Below are 15,526 nucleotides of genomic sequence, written 5' to 3' on the forward strand. Positions count from 1 at the left end.
AAATCCTCTGGCCCACACAGAGCCAGAGGGATTTGGTGAAACATTTAGGCTGTGACTTGCTTTGAACCAGCAGAATTTTCATTCCATTGATTCTCAGCTTAGAGAAAAGCTTTTAATATAAGGGAAAAAAAGAGTTTAATTGGCCTATTGGTTTCTGAGCTTAAGAAACCGACTGTCTGGGATTGTTGATAGACTTGGAGGAAAATCTCTTTTCACCATATAATACTGTAAGGCCATGAAAAAGTCCTAGACATTATTCTTGTTGTCGTGCTTTCTTGGACATTAAACTTTGACACGCAAATTTAACTAATTAAGCTGTGTTCATGCTAAAGACTACAGACTGAAGTAGCTTTTTCCCATAATTGAAGTGAATATACTCAAGTCCTGCGAGTGGGGAATGTAATCACTGCAATCATTAAGGCCCCGTCCCAATACACCCATGCGATGCATGACAGATCATTACTGTGTGTTTTAAACAAAACCAAACCATCACAAGTGAAACATAACGCTACACTAAAAATGTTGGTTGTGTTCCCTCTGTAGCATTCATCCATGCTAAAGAACATGCCCCCGTACTGACCCGTTTTGCTCTGCCTCTGATCTCTGGTCATGCCTCTGCCACAGCAGGTTAAGCATGCCTCTCCTGCAGCTATTGTCGGCTAGCCTAAGGTGTCCCGATTCTTGTTGGGATAGGGGGGCAGGGTGAAATGTCAGGGTTACAGGGCCCTCAGAAGGTAGAAAGAACTCTCTGTTTTGTGCTTGTTATAAAGAAGAGGACCATCATACATCACTACTGCTTTGTTGATGTCTTGGTAGCCAACTAGCCTGCTAAAGTTACATTGTTATCACTGATTTGTGCATGACATGACATTGACATGACATTTTAACGCATTTCAATGTTTTTTTTAATCTTCATTAGACAAATGACCATTGCCACAGTAAAAAATAGATCTCCACATCTGCAGACAGCATGTTGGAAACATCCAGTTGCTTCTGTTTACAGAATCGCCATCAACACCAACTAGTGATGTATGAGCGTCTTGAAGGGTTGTCCCCCTTCACCCCTTGTAACTCTGCTCTGAGTGGCAAAGAGGCTCTTGGCAAAATGGGGCTGTGGTAAAGAATTGGAAATGGGATTATTGAGTTTAATTATAGTGTATCAAAATCTTTATTATTATTATTATTATTATTATTATTATTATTATTATTATTTAAAAAGAGATCACTTATGTCTGGAAAACTCTCCATTTTCTGGAATGTTACCTCTCTGGGGTAAGAGGTAATTAGTTTTTTTAATTAATGCAATCAATCATGGGTATAATTAACAACTATTTCAGTTTACCAGGCATGACAGAGGCTACACATTACATTAACATCAGTCTTGGTTTTCAGTAATATAATCTTTTTGTCTAAATCTTTTCAATCAAGCGGCAATTCTTTGGAAATTCTGTCACCTAACTTGTTTTACTATGATCATAGTAACACAACACCATAATCAGCTGTTAGTATGCAGGCTGGATTCAAACAGATGTCATGTGAGGCCAGAGGCAGCTGGTATTTTCATTATGCCTCTCAGAGTACGATCACTGTTGCAGAATGAGTTCAGGCCTTTTGGATGAGAATGAAATTATTCTTACAGGGAGAGTCTGCAGTCTAATAATCCACAACCAAGCGGGGTGGAATAAAGATTGTCGTAAACCAATATCTCATGTGTGAAACACAAAACAGGAAGCGCTGCAAGTGATTTTCCCTGAATGCACTTTAATAAATTTGGCATTCCGTACAGTGGACAATCGCTTCTGGCTTCAAAAAAGGCGAAAAACAAGATAATTGAAACCAAACGCTCAGAAGGAAAAACCCATTATGGCTACTGCAAAAGCCAGTGCTTTGTAACAGCGATGACTCCATCAACACTGATGATAGGCTCCACATATACATTTGTCCATCAAGCAGAAAATAAGTGATTCTGAGCCCAGCTAACACCTGCCTTCTCTCTGACTGCACGAGCACCTGCGTTGGGTATTTTCATCTTTGCCAACAATTTTTGGCTAATTGCATTCATGTGCCTCCATATTGCAGTATGATAACTGAATAAACACATTGAAAACTGATCAAATCATCAACCCACCACCTGTTCTCAGCAGATTGCGGCAACACAAAGAACTTTTCTTGCATCATGTTTTTTGTGCAAGCTAAAGCTGTCTGAGTTTTACAGAATAAAGTTAGCGTATTAACAGCTGTGTTTCACATATCCAGTCCCTACTTTTACTTCAGCTAATCAAAGACTTGAACACTGTTCCTTTTTATTGTTCCGGAGCATACCAAAAGTAATTCCTGTGAGCAAAAGTCTCAGATTTCAGGCTGCTCTGAATGCAACATTTCCTGGTTATGCATTTGTCTACTTTCACAATCGAAGGCTCCTTTAATTCAACATCTGCTCCACGCACTTACAAAGTGCAGGGATACGCCCATCCACACGCTCAGTCGGCTTTATTTTTACCAAGGTTATTTAAAGCAGATTTACAGTGTTTACTTCAACCATGACTCTGATTGCTCTGCATGACCTCTCTCTGAGATTTATGGCGATAGCTTTACTTGTTGGCCAAGGTCTCAAACCCCCTTTCTAAAAGCTCAGAGCTCCAGTGCTAGAGGTGTGAAAACTTCTCCCAGTCCGAGCAGTATCAATAGGACTGTTTTTACTGAGCTCGCTAGCTGCACGGCTAACTGAGCCAACTAGCTAAGCAGTAAGTAAAGCTGTCTGATCGGACAGAGTGACAACTTGAGAATCAGAATGCCAACATTCACCGTGAGCTTTCCTGTACGACATTCTGCAGCACTGACAACATCGAGCTGCCTCTGCCTTTGCTTCTGACGGACAAGAATCATAAATTGCTGTAAACAACCATCAACTGATGCTGTCATTTGTCTAATGAGGACACTCTGATGTTATACAGCGCTGTTAATGAAGGTCGAAAGACAACAGTGAAGAAATGTAAATCCAGTCTCAGTAAATACTTTGTTCATGACTGTAGCCCTTTCTGTTGCAGCTCTGGAGTTTGAGGAGCTGCACGTAGGCAGTTCGCTCCTTGTCAACATATCAGCAGTAGCCAGAGAGGGTGAGAATGACAACCCGCTGGCAAAAAGAAGATGCATGACTGAAGTTTCCAATTTGTCTCTTGTCACATGTGTCTCTATGCGAGTGTGAGTGTCTATGCAGGTGTACAATATGTCAGTTCTTATAGCACTCGTTGACTGAAACAACATGCTGACAAGAAAACAACAAAAAACCTGAAGGGTTTATGAAGGACTGAGTGTTGCAATAACATGAGTCCTGTACCCAGATTTAATCCACCTTGGCATCATCCATGTCTGATTTACACCTTCCATTAACATGCATCACCAGCATCAGCCGTGAAATAAGATTGCTCTTCTGCAATAAAATGCAAATAACTAAGCCCGCCGTAACACACTCCCCTCATATTTGATGCAAAAAGTGTACTTTCATCAGTCTATTGAAAGATTTGTAATCAGTGTCGGGATGGAGCCCCGCATGAAACTGATTAGTACACTGCAGGTAATAAACTGGCCACTGACGGCCAGCGTTTCTGGTTTCTAAAGCTAAAAAAAACACTTAAGCTCAGTGTAGCACTCACTTTGACATGTCCCCTCTAAATAATAAAAACAACACTTGAGTTTGAGGTCTGTAAAACATCATTAATGCAAAAAAAATACACTGACAATAAGATGAACACTGAGCACAGTTACAAGCTACAGGAGACGAAGGGACAAACACAAATGTTAGTAAAAGATGTTACACTAGGTCCGTCAGGAGTGCTGGAAGCATTAAGATCCAAAGCCTCCTCCTACTACAAAGACCCCACTATAACACTGACCACAACCAGATGCCATTTGTTGCCTCAGAACAACCTTGTGCCAAATGTGCACAAACACAAGAAGATTCAAATTTCCATGGAATAATTGTGAGTGTGATAGCACGTAACATAAACTTACTGAATAAATACTTCATCAAAGTATTTAACAAATTCAAATGAATGTTCTGGTTTTAGCCATGCTCGCGGTGTGGCTCTAGAAATAGAACTGTTGATCACCTGGCCCTACATATATCTAACTACTCATAGGATTGCCATGAAATTTAGTAAAAAGAGACTTTGGAGAGTCCTGGACTTATCCCTGGAGTGCTACTGTGAGGTAACATCTGTGGTTCAGAGTGTACTATCTAGCTGCTGGAGAGATTGTCATGATATTCAAGGTCAATCGAATATAAGTTGAGGTTCAATTCTTATGACTTTGGTGATCCCGTGATGTTTCCTCTATCACCACCATCAGGTCTACGTTTTCACTTATTCAGTGAAACACGTTAACAACTACTACACGGACTGGCATAAAATTTTGTGCACACATACTTGCACCAACATGAGGCTTTTTCTTTTTCTTTGGTGAGATATGTCACCCTTATGTTGGAAAGTTTACTTATATGCATTCATGTTCCCCAGAGGATGAATTGTGATAACTATGATCTCCTGACCGAGGCTCACACAGGCAGGAAGTGAAGGATTTCACTATGTCAAGGTTGGACTATTTATTATGTGTTTAAAGAATACAACAATATTTGATGCTCGGACAGTCAAAGTGATGTCTGTTTTATGCATTTTATAACATACAGATGAACCTACGACAGAAAGAGAAAGTGCTGTGGAAGTTTGCAGGGACGTGAACAACAGAGTTTCAAAGTAATTGAGGCATAGACAATCAGAAACAATACAGTAAACTGTAAAGTAACTGATTGTGCTTTGTTTTTTTTAATAGTTAATGATAAGTTGACAGACAAACATGTTTCATGCATTTCATGTTGTGCATCTCATTGGGGCCACTTGACAGCAAATTCCTGGGTAGCCTTTATTTGACAGTCCACCCCAGTCCTGACCCTTCATGTACCGACATCATCAGGTCAATGTTTCAATTTACATTATGCTTTGATTCATGACAAAATACCTGAAAGTCCTATCAGCCTCACCTGTACTTTGTTTTGTGCTAAGTAGTCAAATTAGCACAAAACAAACTGAAATAAGATGGTGAACATTGTTAACATTGTGCTGACATTAGCATTCAGGTCAAAGCACCACTGTGCCTGACTACAGCCTCCCACTGCCACCAGCATGACTGAATACTCTTCGCCTTATCTCTACTGTGTGGATCCAAAGAAAACAGCTCCTTTATATCATGAAACAGAGGTGGTCGGCACATGTTCTTGATAAAAATGTGAGGTGGTGAGTGGTGGTCTCCGGGTGTTCTGGTTTCCCCTACCATCGAAAACATGCTGTAATGTTAATTCTCCTGTCAGTTTATAACTGGAGTTGGTCCAGAACTGCACAGCAGCTGTCCACTCCCACTAATACTTGGGTTAGGATGGGTTAAATGCAAAGAGAAGGAATTTCCCTACGTGGATCAATATAGAATAATTTAACTTAAATTTATCTGACATGTTCCTGGCTCTGTGCCACTTGTGGCTTTCTTCTCCAGCTCCTTATTTGGATAATCAGAAACATGTCTTCAGATATTACAGAAAAATGTAAGTATTTATAAATGTGAAATTGTGAGGGTTCAGAAAGACTTTCTGCTTCCTCGGGGCAATGAAACCTCACCTTACATTATTACATTTATAAATTCATAAACTTGTCTCATATGTCTTTTTAGCCTTAATGAAATCTCAACACATAAAGACACACATGCACACACTGTTTCCAGTGAGGCTGCCAGCAACTGTCATATAAGGTTCATTATTTTGAAAGATCATCATTCCTCTGCCTGTGGTTACTGTACCGACTGCCAACCTCAGCGGACGAGTATGCGTGTTAACACAGTGTGTCCATGTGTTAGTAACCAGTTTGTAATATCAACATGATTCATTACACATCTCATTACAACCTGTGTTCACCAGGCAAAAACAAGTCGCTCTCGAACGCCCCTTTTGTTTATTGGACTCTTAAGTTGCCGTTTGCTCCCGCAGCACCTATTGGAAGCGGCTGCTCAGAGGGCTTACTGAGCGAACACAAAGGACATCACCACCTCACAAGACTGGCCCTGCTCATTCAAGACACACAGTACACTTTTACTGCATCAGCACTCTGTGATGCTATAAAAATGATTTTGAATAGAGGGAAGCACCGAGGTAGTCATTCATAATGCATAATGAACTCTCCCATTTATCTTTCTTTCACTGTCTCTCTCCCATCCTCTGTCTTTCTTTCTCTCCCTCTTTTTCCATAATGGATAAAATACTGTTGGGATGAATATTTGTAGTGTTATTCTTGTTTTATTGAGCAGAAACGGTGGAGATGGGCAAGAATTGTGCTGCCTCAGCCCTAAGCAACGTGGTGTGTAAATCAGAGCTTACAGCAGGAGGAGCTCATTAATGTGGATGAAGCGGGACAGATACACTACATGAGGCCTGGAAGAGTGTGGAGAGAGAGACAAAGAAAGAAAACTTGTTAACGGAGGCTGTAACTAGGCATGAAATTTGCAATTTGGCGAGCGGGTCTGAAAATAAAATACTTTTACAATGGCATTTTTCCAGTTTTACTTCTGATTACTTTCTGAAAGTGGACAAAGAATCCTCAAGAAGTTCAACTGCAAATCAGTTCACTGATACACAATTTCTGTTTTATACTTTACCATCATTTAACTAGTTTGTACACACTACAACAACTCCTTGTCTTTTGCTTTTGCATATAATATTCTTTGTATTGGTTAAGGCCACAAGCAGGAACGTGTCGTGTTGCTGCAGTTTTTTGACCTCTTTAGACTTTATTTCTGTCTCCATGTATCTTGGAGGTTGTGCCAGAAACCACTACTCTGCTTCTCTTACAACATAAAAAGATTAGCTGCTCTCGAATCATGAATTGATGATGAAAAGGATGCATACACTTAAAACAGAAAGAAAGCAGTTCAAATGAACATTTGCCAAATGAACTGTTTTTAGTTTTTTTTTTTAATCTGCATTTATTTATTTTTGGCCACTTGGTGGCAGCGGAAATAAATAGTGAATACTCTGACATATGGTATTATCACCTTATTAAGTTGTTATGGTTTACATTAGCAATCAATTGCCAATTAAATGGATCTGTTAAGGGACATCTGGGTGTGGTGTGGGAGGTGTGGAGGCCCCATTCCTTTAAAGGGGACATATTATGCAAAACTCACTTTTTCCTTGCTTTAGTATGTATATTTTCATATCCGGAGTGCCTCCCCACCCCTTAGGCATGAGTTTCGACAACTAAGTCAATATTTTGTACCTGCCAGAGTCAGGAATTGAGTCTCTAAACGAGCCATTTGGATTTCACCCTGATTGTTACGTAACAGTCCGGGTGATTTGAATACTCCAGCCCTCGCGCTGGCTATCTCCTCCCACACTACACCAGCTACCTGAACGAGGATCCTACATTTTCTCGTTCTCGCTTCGTTTGTACGCGACAGCCTGACCGCTACCATGTACAACCCGAAAGCCAAGCACTGCTGCTCTGTCGTCGGATGTACGGATCCTCATGTTTCGCTACATCGCCTCCCTACCAAAGAGGATATCAGAGCTAAGTGGCTACATTTCATTTATCAGGGAAACGTCCCAGCTTCAGTGAGCAAAAGCGTTATGGTCTGTGCCAGTCTCTTCACGCCGGACTGTTTCAGCAACCAGGGTCAGTATAACGCTGGCAACAACACTGATGATGGAACTGTAAGTATTTATTTAACAGTATAGTTTGTGTTACTTTGGCCGTTTAGCACATGAGCTAACGCTAACCGTCAATGTAAATATGAGGCTGAACTAACGTTACATGGGAAGTTATCAACGTTGAACACGCAGAGGAGACGGTATGAAATCTGTTATTGTCTGTTATTCACGGCCAGTGAGCTACGATGATTAATTAGCATGTTGTGCTAAAGGACAGTGTGTTAGATGCCCAGGAGTAACTTGGCAGTCGTACGACTTACTGTGTGTTGGTATACACACAGCTAACGCTACAGCTAACTACGTGTAGCATTAGCTGCTGGCATGAGAGACCAGACCTGAGAGTACCAAAACGTTATCTGCAGTAAAGCAATCACTACTTTGTTTTGGAGCTGGAGACAGGGGCAGAAAAGTTGCGTCGCGCTGTGTATTGCTCATTGTTGTTGTTTTTTTTTTTTTTTTTTGTTTTTTTTTTCCAACTTTATTGAAAGTTGCTGTGTATTGCTCGTTGCCTTGGTCATGCGATGCCGTCCTCACGTCTTCCGCCCGGCAAGAAGAGGTGGGCGGCGCACAACAGTGGCTCATTAGCATAAAAGGGAAAGGCACTCAAACCGGCCGCTTAGAGCAGGGCTGTGAAACTGGTGTGTAAACAACCCTGCTGTGCTCAATCCTTCGTTTTTTTTGACCAAACCATGTTACTAACATTCCATTTAGACACCAAGGACCCATGTCAACAAGCAGAAATGAGCATAATATGTCACCTTTAAAGGTTGCTTGGTGGCACATGAAGCCAAAACCATTGACTGGTTGAACTTGAATGGGGATAAAATCATTTAATAGTGCAATACGGCATTAAGCTTAAGTTTAGTAATCTTAAAGGAAAGTGAATTAGATTACAATTGTTGGCCACTTTGTTAAATTGGCTTGAGACCTGGGTCCCGGGCCCTATTCCTTGTAGCTTGACCTAAACATTCAGCAGACATGGAGCAGCATTGGCATTTATTTGGTGTCATGTGTCTACATCAACACCTGAGGGAAATATATCCGTTTCTTTAGCTGCTTAATGCTTCACTCTTTTCTCCAGTGATTTGCTGAATTGTCAGTGGTTGTTGGTGTTGGGCAGGTAGTGTACAGTGGGGTTGTCAGACGATAGGTGCCTGCTGCAGCTGGAAAGAAGACTGACAAGAGCTGTGAGACTGAAATAAAGTAAAGTTGCGAGAGAGCTTTGATTTCTTGGGTTGGTGAGAGTTAAGAGATAACTTACCACGAACCTGAGGAATGGTTTCTATGGTTACCAGCAGTCTATTACAGTATACCTTGCACATTGACTTAAAGCTATGGTCTACGATTTGAAAGATTGATGGTGGTTATGGCCCAGTAGTACGACCTACACAATGTGAAGAGTAAAAGGAACCAAATAAATCCATTCTCTCTAGTGCCTGCAAAACTGAAAAGAAATTGACCAATAGGAGCCACGTGGCCCGCATGGCTCCTGTTGGTCAATTTTTCCATCCAATCCCCTCGCTCACTCTCCTGCTCCTGCTCACATCTCGTCCCAACCCACTACCGCATTTGTAACTACGAGGGAAAACAGAGTGACAGCAGCAAGCGGCCTCTGCTTGCCCCACCGGCAAAGGCTGAAAGAAAGCGCAAGTCTGTCACTGAAAAGACACAAAGCGGAGATGTGACATAAAGAGGTCTCAAACCCGAGTAAACATTGGGTCAACGTTTGAACGGTGGCAAAGCTCCGTGAAGATATGGACCTGAAAAGTGATGCTGATACAGAGGAGTTTCTGTTGAACAGGTAATCTTTCGTCTTTATTGTGGATGTTGTGACACAGATAACTTTCATGCCGATGCTGGCTTATGACTGTGAGAGTTGCTGTTAGTTTGTTTCTGTGTTATTAGACGGTGTCGAGACTATTTCTGTCTCTGCAGTATTGTCAACACTTCTTTATTTGTTCGACGGAGACGTTAGCCTCTATGCTAGCATTGTTGCTTTTTTCAAATCTTTCTCAGATCGTAGACCTATAGCTTTAACTATGATTTGAGTTGTCCAGAAGTGTCGTTGAATTATTTTCGGTGACCACAGTACTGTACAAGTCCTAATAATATAGTCTACATCATCTTCTTGCTTTTTAAAGAGTAAACATGCAGGATAGTTCAATAATAAACCATGAGCTATTATAACTATATTTTTTCTTAACAGGCCATTATTTCATGAAAGTCTAAAGCATGATGAAAAAAACATTTAAAATACTACCACCAGCTCTGCTCTGGCTGTTGTGATTGATGTCTGTCCACCAACCTGGTTCCTTCTGGTCTTATTTCTTACCGTCATACTTCCTGACGGCCTCTCTTGCTTTGTGCATTCTCTGTATCTTACACCAGAGTGATATTTGTCTCTGTTCAGCCCTGGGGAGGTTTATTGTGATCACCACTGAACCCTGAGCTACAGCTCGGATTCCCTGAAGCAGCTGAAGGAGCATACATGTTTTGCCAATTAAAAGTGTGTAACCATTTATGTAATTAGCGGTGCAATACACCCTCTGACGGAGGTACTGATCATTAAGAAAAGAAGAAGAAGTCTGTTTTTAAATATCTAGCTGCTTTACAGGCCACATTTACATGACCAAACACAATTTAACAACCATTAAATACAGCTTAATAAAAGTCTAGTAATCTGAAAGGACAGTGGAGTCAAGATGAGAATTCAGTGAGGAGGTGACAGGGACTCTGGAAGGCAGTCACAGTTGTAGTATGTCATATTAAAAGAGAATATATAGTGGGGTCCAAAAGTCTGACACCACATTGAAAATCTCTGATATTGTCACAGAAACCTTGAAATAATTAGAAAGTTTGAGGATTCAGAGAGTAAGTGAAAGTGTCGGAAGTAAAATTGTTATTCTAAGCACACTTTCTCAGCATCAAATCACAATACGGTCGCCCGAGCTGATCTCTAGACAATGCTCGTGTTTCCACCGGCTGCACCACGGCACGTTCCAGCAGCTTCCCAGAGGCAGCTCTTTGCTCTGCTCCGCGTAGAAAAGTCTATTTTTGATGGAAACAGACTGGAGCCACTTCAATCTGCATAGAGCATATCGAGTCGGCCAGGAAGTCATACAGCGGAAAGGCATCGTGCATTCAAAAACACTGTGTGCAGACTCGGGCTCCACAGCACAACAAAGTCAGAAATATTTACACTTAAAACAGACAAATAATTAAATGATTTAACTACATTGCCTCCTCAACCACATAAGAAGCACAAAAATCAACATCAGGCAGGCATGATGCTCGGCTTCTTGTTCTTCAGAACAAAACAGCGTGGTACACGCCAGGTAACTGAGAGGTGCCCATTGGGATCAAGGGGTAAGAGGGCGGTGCATGGAAGTCTGGCACTTTTTGCAGAAATTTGATGCGTTGTATCCAAAGCACGATCATGCAGACCAAAAGTGACCACACCATCAGAAGATCAACATCAAGCTGAGCTCCCTGAGAGATATAAGAGCAACTTCATCACAGATACACAAGACTCAACCTAACACCCATACTGTATGGATAAGCTGATATTATCAATCACAATGAAGACAATATCATTATATCGTAACAAATGCAAAACAGAACTAACTTGTTAGACTTTTGGACCCCACTGTAGGTCTTATATGACATAAATTACAATGTTATTGAATGTTTATTTTTATTAGTAAAACTTTATCGAAATAGCACTTTTTTAAACACTTTACATCAATGCAAAAACTATGTTTATTCTATAAAAACACATTCAGTTGCACAGTCTGCTGCTGGTGCTTAGTGCTGAACAGCAGGGGAACTATTGGTTTGCAGCCCAACAATCTGTGCTGACCATGGCCTCACACTAAGGGTTACTATGGTAGGGTCAAGTAAACTCAGCAGGAAACCAACAAAATGAAAGGAGAGGGAGAAATACATCAATAAATAAAAAGAAAAAAGCTTTAGAGAGAAACTTACTTTGACAGTTAGCTTTATAAAGCATGAATAGTAAATGCACTTTACAATACAAGTCAACATTCTTCACACACATTCATATGCAGCCCACCTATGAGGCTATACAAGGCGCCACTTGCTCACCAGGAGCGGTAACTGTTCACATTACACACTTGATGGTAACAGCCACCAGCAGCAAGGACACTTCGACATGCAGACTGGGGCCAAGGATCGACCGCAGGTCCTCCGACTAGTGGACAATAGCTGTACCTCCTGAACCACAGCTGCCCGCGATGAGGAAATCCTGCTACTGTCATGGCCGTATTTTAAAAAGGATTCCCTAGTGTTTCCTTGTTTTCCCTTCCCTGTGTTCCCAGTCCTCGCCTGTCTGTCTCTCTATCACTTCTTACAGAGAGATCCTCGGTACTGCCACAAGTAATGCTGTGTTCAGACCAAACGTTATGTAAATAATTTGTGCGATTAGATTACATACAAAGTCAGTGGTAAGACGTGATTAGATGCGACATCGCAATCAAAATTGCATGAGTAGTGTGACGCGAATTTTTTCTTCATTTGAGCATTATTATTATCATTATTATTATTGTTATTATTAATATTATCCATCCATCCATTGTCTGAAACTGCTTATCCTTTTCAGGGACACGGGGGGGGGGTGGTAGTGGTGGTGGTGGCTGGAGCTGATCCCAGCTGACATTGGGCGACAGGGGGGTACACCCTGGATAAGTCTCCAGTTCATCACAGGGCTGTAATACAGGGACAAACACCATTCACACTCACATTCACACCTACGGACAATTTAGAGTAACTGTTTAACCTAACTGTGCATGTCTTTGGATTGTGGGAGGAAGCCGGAGTACCCGGAGAGAACGCACGCATATTATTCTATTAGTATTATTACTATTATTAGCCCTCGAGGACTGGATGAACTGTGGGTTTGGACAGCCCTCAGCACTTGCGAACTTGCGGTTCAGATGTCTGCATGAGCAGCTAAGTCTGGATACAGCCCTTTCCTCCAAAACCCATCCTTTGCATTGCTGCTGCCTGATCCCATTCTCCAGTATCAACCCTCTCATCCAGATCCTCCTTCACATTTTTTTTTTTTTAATACCATCCTCCTTTGTATCCACAATCATTGACAGCAGTGGCCAAGTGAGTAATGATATGTTGTGATGATGAAACCATGCAGACACTGGTGCTCTTTTCTCACATATGTTCAAGTCCTATTACCATATTTCCATAGATATAGAATTTAATGTAACAAATCCTTTATGAGAAGGGTTAGGGTTAGGGTAAGAAGTGACCACTGGAAGTCCACTTAACTCCCAGCATCTCAGTGCCGTAACCTAGCAACACCCCGCTTGATCGAATACTGTACAGCAAGAAATGTTGAGTAGTTTGAAACTTTGCCAAATGCCCAGTTGAGTCTTTGCTTGAGCGTATGGAGAGAGCTTCAATATGAATTAAACTGAGAACAGTTGGCTGATAGCCGACATTATCACACATTCAAAAAGACATTCAAGCTACACTATCATTTCATCAGGTATTCAGGGACTGAATGACAGATTCACTTACACAGCCCACTGCCACAGAGTCCCTCTTGTTTTAAAAAACAACACAGGAGTCTACATACTGAAGCAACACAGAATGTCATTTCTGAACCGAGGCTGAATGAAAAATACTTTAGTCCTGTTTTGAAACAAGGTAATAAAACACTGTCTCTTCCTAACATAATTAATCTGGATTAACAAACCAAGACAAATTGCTTGCAGTATATATACCGTGTTTCTACTGCAACACAAGAAGCATCATTAAGAAATGGAAAAAATAACACTGGATGGGGACGTTTACAAGTGTACTGTGTGTCACTGTCTTATTATTACACTGACGGGAATTTATGTAAGATTCCTCTGTGTATGTGTGTGAGAGTGTCTCTCTCTCTCTGTGTGTCTCTCTCTGTGTGTGTGTGTGTGTGTTCATTGCTGCTTTTATGAGAAACAAGAATAATTGCAGCTGTAATTGGTTTTTGGTTTACTTAATAGGAATACACGGTCACTGTGGGTCAAGTGTGAGACAGACAAATAGTGTTTTTGTTGTTGCCAAAGTACTTTCCTGCTTTAATGCATTCATCAGGTGCTGAATGTGGAGAATTATATACGTTTTTATAATAAATGTTTACCTCTGATTTTGTTTGCAAGACTAATTTATTTAATAGTTTTTTTCAAGGCAATCTGCTGCATGTTGTGTACTTTTATACCATCGCCCTCGACAACATGCTTTGTAGAGGAGAAAAAAATGTGAATACAGTGCTATGAGGAAACTGTAATTAAGATTGTCATTGTGATTTCTTACACTATAGTGATTCTATTCTCAGTCACTAAATTGAACCACTCATATTTTGCTCTCAAATGGCAGCTGGTGAGGTTACAAACATCTTGTCACTACAGGAGCCATTTCCACATTTGATTTCAAGCTAACTGGAGTGAACCACTGTGATTTTCATACATGTAGTCATATGGCATTATTCACTTCCTGGATGACAGCTGCACCAATTAAAAGCATTACTTGTCAGATCTGTCGGGTTTACACAAAGGGGACCCAAACACAGACACACAGGCAGGCGAGTAAATTAAAAAAAGGGAGCTATAATAACAAAAAGCTAAAAATCCAAATCCAGAATCCAAAAATGTTGCAGCAAAAGAAAAATAACAAAACCTGAGATAACCAAGGAACAAAAGCGAAACAAAGCACAAACCAAAAGCAAAGTACAAACCAATAATAACGTGAGGAATCAGGAACCAAAAGCCGGAAACACACAATGGAACACAAAGGTAAAACAGAACAGACAAACTGACTAAGAGAGGGGAAGACAAGGGCTTAAATACACAGGGGGTGATAAATAATATGACACAGGTGAGGAGCAAAAAAGGGCAGGAAAAACAGACAAAGGGAGGAAATGAAAAGCAAAACATGACACATGAGGACAGAACTTCAAAATAAAACAGGAAATAACGAAACCAAATCTCAAACCATCACAAGAAACATTTAAGATAAAGATACTGAAAAAAGTTGACAGATTACAGCTGTGTATCATCCTCAAGTTTCCTCTTTCTGTAATCGTGTTGTCTCTTTTCTTCTCTATCCTTGTGCCTCTATCTCTCTCTGCAATACAGATAAATCCTCAGTAAGTACACAATAACCATTTGCCGAGTGGAAGAGAAAGTTGTGGTGATACAGAAACTTTGCCCCTCAATACAATCTGAGCTACAGTAGCTTTCAGTCTTGCTTCCAAACAACTTGTCGGTGCTTTAAAGGTTTTTTTTTCCTTCAGACAACTGCAACTATTGATAGGTTTAGACACTTGAGGGCAGAAGAACTTTACAACAACCTGGAAAAACCATACAGCCTTATGCCCTTACTGTATAAGGTTGGTATAAATAATAGATTTGCAAATACTTGCCAATGAAATATCCAGCAGACAAAGAGCAGCGTTAGCATCTGTTTGGTGAGTGTGAAGTCCAAAACGTGTTGTTTTTGCTCTGTTTTGTTCTCCACCAACCCGTGGGAAAAGAATTTCAGTTTATGTCACCCAGTGATGGCATTGCATTGTGGGTAATGTAGGCGCCAGGTTTGGAAAAGAAAGAAGAATGTGCTGAATAATAAAAGGTGATATCTGTCACGGTGCTACTGTGGCAGTCCTGTTGTTTTTTTGTGTTCAGTTCTCCCTACCTGCTTTCCCCCGGCCTAGAAATGATCTACTGATTTCAGGACATGTTGATGAAGCCCACTTGTATGGATCATCAG

The sequence above is a fragment of the Pagrus pagrus genome (genome assembly GCF_965226575.1).
Source record: "Pagrus pagrus genome assembly, chromosome: 10".
Classification (NCBI taxonomy): domain Eukaryota; kingdom Metazoa; phylum Chordata; class Actinopteri; order Spariformes; family Sparidae; genus Pagrus; species Pagrus pagrus.